This window comes from Salmo salar, chromosome ssa28 (genome assembly GCF_905237065.1).
Source record: "Salmo salar chromosome ssa28, Ssal_v3.1, whole genome shotgun sequence".
NCBI lineage: Eukaryota > Metazoa > Chordata > Actinopteri > Salmoniformes > Salmonidae > Salmo > Salmo salar.
In genome coordinates, this window is record NC_059469.1 from 2,948,793 (window position 1) to 2,958,056 (window position 9,264).

Genomic DNA, 9,264 nt, shown 5'->3' on the forward strand with positions numbered 1-9,264 from the left:
TAGAGTTATTAAAGTGGCTATGCATAGATAATAACAGAGTAGCAGCAGCAGTGGGGAGGCAATGCAAATAGTCTGGGTAGCCATTTGATTAGCTGTTCAGGAGTCTTATGGCTTGGGGGTAGAATCTGTTTAGAAGCCTCTTGGACCTAGACTTGGCGCTCCAGTACCACTTGCTGTGCGGTAGCAGAGAGAACAGCATATGACTAGGGTGGCTGGAGTCTATGACAATTCTTCAGGCCTTCCTCTGACACCGCCTAGTATAGAGGTCCTGGATGGCAGGAAGATTGGCCCCGGTGATGTACTGGGCCGTACGCACTACCCTCTGTAGTGCCTTGCGTCCGGAGGCCGAGCAGTTGCCATACCAAATATTTTCCGTCTCCTGAGGGGGAATAGGTTTTGACTGTCTTGGTGTGCTTTGACCATGTTAGTTTGTTGGTGATGTGGACGCCAAGGAACTTGATGCTCTCAACCTGCTCCACTACAGCCCCGTCGGTGAGAATGGGGGTGTGCCTGGTCCTCCTTTTCCTGTAGTCCACAATCATCTCCTTTGTCTTGATCACATTGAGGGAGAGGTTATTGTCCTTGCACCACACAGTCAGGTCTCTGACCTCCTCCCTATAGGCCGTCTCATCGTTGTCGGTGATCAGGCCCACCACTGTTGTGTCATCAGCAAACTTAATTATGGTGTTGGAGTCGTGCCTGGCCATGCAGTCATGAGTGAACAGGGAGTACAGGAAGAGACTGAGCACGCACCCCTGAGGGGCCCCCGTGTTGAGGATCAGCGTGGCGGATGTGTTGACAGCTTTGCACACTCTTGGCATTCTCTCAACCAGCTTCATGAGGAATGCTTTTCCAACAGTCTTGATATGCTGAGCACTTGTTGGCTGCTTTTCCTTCACTCTGTGGTCCGACTCATCCCAAACCTTCTTAATTGGGTTGAGGTCGGGTGATTGTGGAGGCCAGGCCAGGTCATCTGAAGAAGCACTCCAACACCCTCCTTCTTGGTCAAATAGCCATTACACAGCCTGGAGGTGTGTTGGGTCATTGTCCTGTTCAAAATTAAATGATAGTACCACTAAGTGCAAACCAGATGGGAGAGCGTATCGCAGCAGAATGCTGTGGTAGCCATGCTGGTTAAGTGTGCCTTGAATTCTAAATAAATCACTGACATTGTCAACAGCAAAGCACCATCACACCTCCTCCTCTATGCTTCACGGTGGGAACTACACATGCGGAGATCATCCGTTCACCTACTCTGCGTCTCACAAAGACACGGTGGTTAGAACCAAAAATCTCAAATTTGGACTCATCAGACCAAAGGACAGATTTCCACTGGTCTAATGTCCATTGTGTTTCTTGGCCCAAGCAAATCTCTTCTTCTTGTTGGTGTCATTTAGTAGCAGGTGACTCTAAAGAACTTATCATCTGCAGCAGAGGTAACTCTGGGTCTTCCTTTCCTGTGGCGGTCCTCATGAGAGCCAGTTTCATCATAGCCCTTGCTGGTTTTTGTGATTGCACTTGAAGAAACTTTCAAAGTTGACATTTTCCGTATTGACTGACCTTCATTTAAATATACACTGCTCAAAAAAATAAAGGGAACACTTAAACAACACAATGTAACTCCAAGTCAATCACACTTCTGTGAAATCATACTGTCCACTTAGAAAGCAACACTGATTGACACATAATTTTCACATGCTGTTGTGCAAATGGAATAGACAACTGGTGGAAATTATAGGCAATTAGCAAGACACCCCCAATAAAGGGGTGGTTCTGCAGGTGGTGACCACAGACCACTTCTCAGTTCCTATGCTTCCTGGCTGATGTTTTGGTCACTTTTGAATGCTGGCGGTGCTTTCACTCTAGTGGTAGCATGAGATGGAGTCTACAACCCACACAAGTGGCTCAGGTAGTGCAGCTCATCCAGGATGACACATCAATGCGAGCTGTGGCAAGAAGGTTTGCTGTGTCTGTCAGCGTAGTGTCCAGAGCATGGGGGTTGTGCTTACAGCCCAACACCGTGCAGGACGTTTGGCATTTGCCAGAGAACACCAAGATTGGCAAATTCGCCACTGGCGACCTGTGCTCTTCACAGATGAAAGCAGATTCACACTGAGCACGTGACAGACGTGACAGAGTCTGAAGACGCCGTGGAGAACGTTCTGCTGCCTGCAACATCCTCCAGCATGACCGGTTTGGCGGTGGGTCAGTCATGGTGTGGGGTGGCATGATGCTATGGACTGGCCCGCCTGTTCCCCAGACCTGAATCCAACTGAGCACATCTGGGACATCATGTCTCGCTCCATCCACCAACGCCACGTTGCACCACAGACTGTCAGAGTGTTCCCTTTATTTTTTTGAGCAGTATATATTATTTTAAATGTAACCTTTATTTAACTAGGCTTGTCTTAAAGTAATGATGGACTGTCGTTTCTCTTTGCTTATTTGAGCTGTTCTTGCCATAATATGGACTTGGTCTTTTACCAAATAGGCCTATCTTCTGTATACCACCCCTAGCTTGTCACAATACAACTGACTGGCTCAAACGCATTAAGAAGGAAAGAAATTCCACAAATAAAATTTTAACAAGGCACACCTGTTAATTGAAATGCATTCCAGGTAACTACCTCATGAATCTGGTTGAGAGAATGCCAAGAGTGTGCAAAGCTGTCATCAAGGCAAAGGGTGGCTACTTTGAAGAATCTAAAATATAACATATTTTTGATTTGTTTAACACTTATTTGGTTCCTACATGATTCCATATGTGTTATTTCATAGTTTCGACGTCTTCACAATTATTCTACAATGTAGAAAATAGTGAAAATAAAGAAAAACCCTTGAATGAGTACGTGTGTTCAAACGTTTGACTGACACTGTATCAACGAATTGGTGAGGGCAATAGAACCGTCTGCAGCACCTGGCCTCACCCTACCTAGAGAAGGGTCCCCTCAGCAAGATGGTTCTGGGAATCTGTTCTGGGAATCCACAGAGCCCCTGGACAACAACACAGTTAGACCCAACCAAATCATGAGAAAACAAAAAGAGAATTACCTCACACATTAAAGAATTAATAAAAACAGTGTAAACTGGACTGCTATTTGGCCCTAAACAGAGAGAGACAGTGTCAAAATACCTGACCACTGTGACTGACCCAAAATTAAGGAAAGCTTTGACTATTTACAAACTCGTGAGCATAGCCTTGGTATTGAGAGAGGCAGCCGTAGGCAGACTTGGCTCTCGAGAGAAGACAGATTATGTGCCCAATGCCTGCAAAATGAGGTGCAAAAATGAGCTGCACTTCCTAACCTCCTGACAAATATTTGACCATATTAGAGACACGTTTCCCTCCAATTACACAGTTCCACAAAGAATTCAAAAACAAATCAAATTTCAATAAATTCCCTTGTATATTAGGTTAAATACATCCTACAGGGAGTAGGTGTGGGCCCTGGAAGTGTGGTCACTCAACATCAACAAAACAAAGGAGCTGATTGTGGACTTCAGGAAACAGCAGAGGTAGCATCCCCCTATCCACATTGACAGGACCGCAGTGGAGAAGGTGGAAAGCTTCAAGTTCCTCGGCGTACACAACACTGACAAACTGAAATGGTCCACCCACACAGACAGTGTGGTGAAGAAGGTGCGACAGTGCCTCTTCATCCTCAGGAGGCTGAAGAAATGTGGCTTGGCGCCTAAAACCCTCACAAACTTTTACCAATGCACAATTGAGAGCATCCTGTCGGGCTGTATGACCACCTGGTACGGCAACTGCACCGCCCTCAACCGCAGGGCTCTCCAGAGGGTGGTGCGGTCTGCCCAACGCATCACCGGGGGCAAACTACCTGCACTCCAGGACACCAACATGCACCCAATGTCACTGGAAGGCCAAAAAGATCATCAAGGACAACAACCACCTGAACCAATGCCTGTTCACCCTGCTGTCATCCCAAAGGCGAGGTCAGTGCATAAAAGCTGGGACTGAGAGATTGAAAAACGGCTTCTATCTCAAGGCCATCAGACTGTTAAATAGCCATCACTAGCACATTAGAGACTGCTGCCCTATATACATAGACTTGAAATCACTGGCCACTTTAATAATGGAACACTAGTCACTTTAATAATGTTTACATATTTTGCATTACTCATGTCATATGTACAGTATATACTGTATTCTAAACTATTCTACTGTATCTTAGTCTATGCTGCTCATCCAAATATTAATTCCATTCATTTACTTAGATTTGGGTGTATTTTGTGTATTGTTGTGAAATTTTTTGATATTCTTGTTAGATATTACTGCACTGTTGGAGCTAGGAACACAAGCATTTCGCTATACCCGCAATAACATCTGCTAAACACGTGCATGTTATCAATAAAATGTTATTTCATTTTATTTGAAATATCACAGTGTGCCATCACAGCAGCAATATGTGTTACCTGATGCCACAAGAAAAGGGCAACCAGTAAAGCACAAACACCATTGGGTATACCCAATCTTTATCTGTTTATTTATCTTCCCTTTTGTAGTTCAACTATTTGCACATTGTTACAACACTGTGCATAGCCAATAATATAACATTTTAAGTTTTTCCATTGAGGAAAGGGGGGGGGGGGACTCCCGATGGGACTCCCAATCACGGCCGGTTGTGATACAGCCGTCTGTAGACCGCTGCGCCACTCGGGAGGCCCATACATATAGTGCAATATGTTTAATCACAGAGGAGATGACAACACTATTAGCCCACTGACAGTCAGAAAGGGGCCTTGGAGATTGATTTGCACCCTGCAGTTCTGAGAAATCAAAATGTTGACAGACATCAGCCTAATGCTGGTTAACTCTTAATTTTTTTAATCTTAAGGGCTTGGGAAAGAAAGAGCCATACCACATAGTCGAAACCTAATTAAAGTGAGCATATAACATCCTGCAAAACAGATTAGTAAAAACAAAGAGACATTGAATTGCACAAAAAAAAAAGAATTTGGCTTCAAATTACAAATCATGATGTATTTAACTCCCTGTCAAAAATCATCACAATAGCCTGTCCACAAAATATTGCAGGCAGAGATAGGACCACTTAAGTAGGCCTCCAATGTGGCCCTTTCTAAGCAGTAATTTAAAAAACAAAAAAAAACGCTACCGTGCTGACTCTGCTGAGGTGTAAACAAGGGGGCTGTATGAATTTGATGGAGTCTTCTCTTCAGAATTCGCTAATCTGGTGTTGAAAACGCAGCGTGATCAGACAGTGCTAGCCAAAGCCGCCCACGTCGGAAAGAGAGCGAAGACCTGTTTTGCTAAGAGATCATCCTCCCCATTCTTCCGTTAAAAAATCTCCAGGCTGCCTCTCTCTCTCTCTGTCACTGCCAGCGCGCGCTCTCTATCGGAATTGCCAGACGTGGACGCAGGAACTGCTATGAGCTCGTGCCAGAGCCGGGATTTACCGATGCGTCTGATGTGCTCCATCTTTTTGCTTGGGGATAATTAAAAGAGGAAATGGTACTGGAAGAACAGAACAGAGGAGGAGATGGAGAGGGGGCTGAGCAAATGTATGCAGCTGTCATTTAATTTAAAGTAGTTCACATGTTGTTTTTCCCCTCAGTGTGACTTTGCTTAACTTTTCTCACCTGAGGATTTCGTCCAAAACAACACATAGGTGGACATTTTAGCCAATGTGGGGGGGGGGGTAGGCTTAGGCCTAAGCTTTATTATAGGCTTACAATGCAATCTTCCTGAAATAACCATGTAGACTACTTGGAAAGGCCTAGTCTACAATCCAAACACATAGCCTGAACCTTGTACCATGAACTAGGCTAACTGAATAGTAAACCCACGTCTTCCTATCCAAACATTCACGTCAATTTCACCTGTGGGAATAGATCCTAAATGCACTCTGAAAGTGTTTCCCCATCTCTAAACTCTATAGTTTTGATGTGACATGTCTCCCATGCCCCAAAGCTTTCAGTAGCCTATAAAGAACAACGTTTCACCGTTTGATCCATGCACCGTTTTTTAGGCCTAGCCTACACATGACCAAAAAGTTCAAATTCTCTTTATCTCTCCTCTTACAATACACCTCACATCTCTAACTTTCACCAATCCCTAAATGTATAATCACATGTGATGCCATTTCTTTCTTCCCCAAAGTTGTCTTCAAAGCAAATGTGTTCTAACAACAGTTAGTGACAAGTGTGCCAACGGAGAGGCGGGAAATCAGCCGTTGCGCTTGCTATCAATTATTGATCGCGTCGCCCCTGACCAGCCAGCAGACTTCTTGTGATAATGAAATACATGAATAAAAAAATACAAAATTGACAAAGGTCAGCCCCATTGTTGTGTAAAGGCGTATGAGTCTGATTGACTGTCTGCACATTTTCCTAATTCGATAGTGCGGCAGAACAAAGGAGGGCCCTTCTTATTGCCCAAGGCCACTTGCAATTTATTTAGAGGTCTGTCCCAGCAGGTAACAATACTGAACCAAGCCACTCAGGATAATCATAGCTTTGAGGTGTCACCACCCCATAGGCCACACACAAACACACACACATGCACGATTAAGGGGGACATCCATATTAGGCTGATTAGATTCAATTGGTACACAGGGGTGTATTTTGCACTCAAATTCTGAATAGCCTCTGAGGAATACCCACCTTACCTAGGCCAAATGTTTGTTTTATAGAATTTATTTATAGTTAATTTCGGAGCCATGTTCTGATTTCCAATAGGCCCATATCTGCTGAAAATACCACGTCAATTCTTCCCCCTAATTAAATAAAAATGATAATTCGTTGTTTACTTTGAATACAGTAGCCCTGGCCTGATAAATTATAGGCTGCCCGATACAAAGCAGTTGAATAGCATAACCTGCAGTTAGAAAAGAGGGACAAAACGTTCAGTGTCACAAGAAAAAATATTATTGGATATTAGAAATGAAAGGAAAATGCTTTCTATTGAAAAAAAGTTATTCACAACGGAATTCTCGGAATAGGTTACATAATTTAATGGGGGTAAACATATTTGAGCAGGTGCGAGACATATCTGGGAGTGGAAAACAAGTTCCATTTTCGCAGGAGCATAGTGTTTTCTTTGTAGTAGGCTACATCTGCATGGCACCTTGATACGTTATTTTAGAAAGTGTGTTTGAAAACCCGTCCTGTGTACCGCATTAATAATACACGACAGATAGCATATTAAAGGTGCTCATATTCTGCATCCGGATGCACTCCGGTGCTTACGAGCATGTGCCAAACACAATAGGGGTCTCAGATCTCTTCCCCATAGGAACCCGTCAAAAAACAAAAGGATGAAATACCACACCAGTTTTACTCGCCTGACGTATCTTTTATCTCTCAATTTCCAAATTACATTTAGGAAGTTATTTCAGAACTGTTTTTAATAATCAGAACCCAAGAGAGACAAATATTTTAACATTTTTGCAAGCACTGCTTTGAATTCAGGTAGCACCTACCTCTGTAATATAAGTGTGTCGTTGAGTACAAGGTCTTCTACTAATATTAGTATTGTAAATGTAGTCTGCCTACATTATAAGCATAGCCTAATTGGCTGCGTTTAAACATGCAGCTCAATTATGATCTTTTTTTCCCCACTAATCGTTATTTTCACCGATCGCATCAGATCTTTTCAAAACAGATCTTTTTCAGAGCTGATCTGATAGGTCAAAAGACCAATTAGTGATAAAAAATATCATAATTGGGCTGCCTGTCTAAGCCATAGTGGTCAAAATTATATGTCTAGGCTTACTAGGTGTCATGTTTTGAGAAGAGGTACGAACTTAACAACATTGTAAACAGTCTTCCTTTTTGCTTGCATTGTAAAACATCTGTTTTTAATTCACTATTTATTATTTTATGCAAATAGGCAAATTTACTACAATTTATTGGGTAATATGTTTCATAGGCCATTTCAAAATAGGAGATTTAGGATTCAGTAATGTAGCCTACTATTGACTGATTGTACAGGTTATGACACATGTTTTATATTAAATAGGTATATTTGGATCAAGACTTTTCTTCTTAAAGCACCATAAAAATATAGAATGTTTTTTTTGTCTCATATTAAGAGGAAGATGGAATATGTAGGCTAGGCTACAATCAATTTATTTTAAATAGAGGTGAATTTCAAAATCATGGTTATCTTACCTTGCTGCTGTCCTCCCATAACTGTGAGCTATTCAATCTCTTTGTTTTAGAGATTGAATAGTCTCCGATTAATTCATTCAAAGTCTGTGATGTGGCATCACTTTCCTCTCACAGTTTATTTTTTTTTGTCCTCTCATTTGTGGAGCAGAAACGCTTGATGTGGAGGGGTGAATAATATAATAATATTGCTTTTAGGGGTTTATCTTTTTGGTGAAAATGACAGATGAGCCAGACCATGTGTTTCACTCAGTACTCAGCGCTCAGTAAAACACTACCAACTGCATTTGTATGGAACCTCCTCTTTTTTGAGATTAAAATAAAAAAAGTACATTGGTCAACGTTTTATTGCTCATTGTAGAATTCAATGACATAATCCATTTGTGATCTATGTGTCATCAAGACTCCAATGCTGTGTTGCAAGTTTATGGTTCCAACTTGTTACAATGAGCATTCTTTACCATTAGAGGGCACTAGAACCCAAAACATAGGCCTTTCTCAGATAATCTGTCTCCTGCCTTTATACCTGAGGCAGTTTATGGAGAGAGAGTGAGACTTTGGGCACTCAGTCACAGATGTATATTTGCTGAGTTAAACATGGAGTACATATATGTGTGTCCTCCAGGGTAGATGTAGGGACCACACGGCACAGATCTGTGTTTACTTGCGCTGTGGTCCTTCTCTTTGCACAAAATCCTATCAATGTGTGCAGACACGGTTTTGCTCAGTGGAGGTGGCACCAGATCGTTTTAACCAGCCACTGAGAGAGAGGTGACCTGTCACCCAGAATATAACAAGCAAACTTTTGCTGTCACACTGGCTGCCACAAGACTGTTTATCTATGGTACAGTATATGCTCACCAGACTTGGTTCAAATGCTATTTCAATTACTTTAAATACATTTGGAAGTAAGTACTTAGATATTTTTCATAAAAAAATTGTTGGATATTGGAATGTATTTGGAAATATACTTGGAAAGTATTTGAAAATACTGAAATACCCTGTCTCAAATACACTCCCATACATTTACCCTAGGTAAAAGTATTTGAAAATACTTTCAAAATAGTAGGCTATATATAGGAAATTATTAGAAAATACTTCCAACAGAGCCAC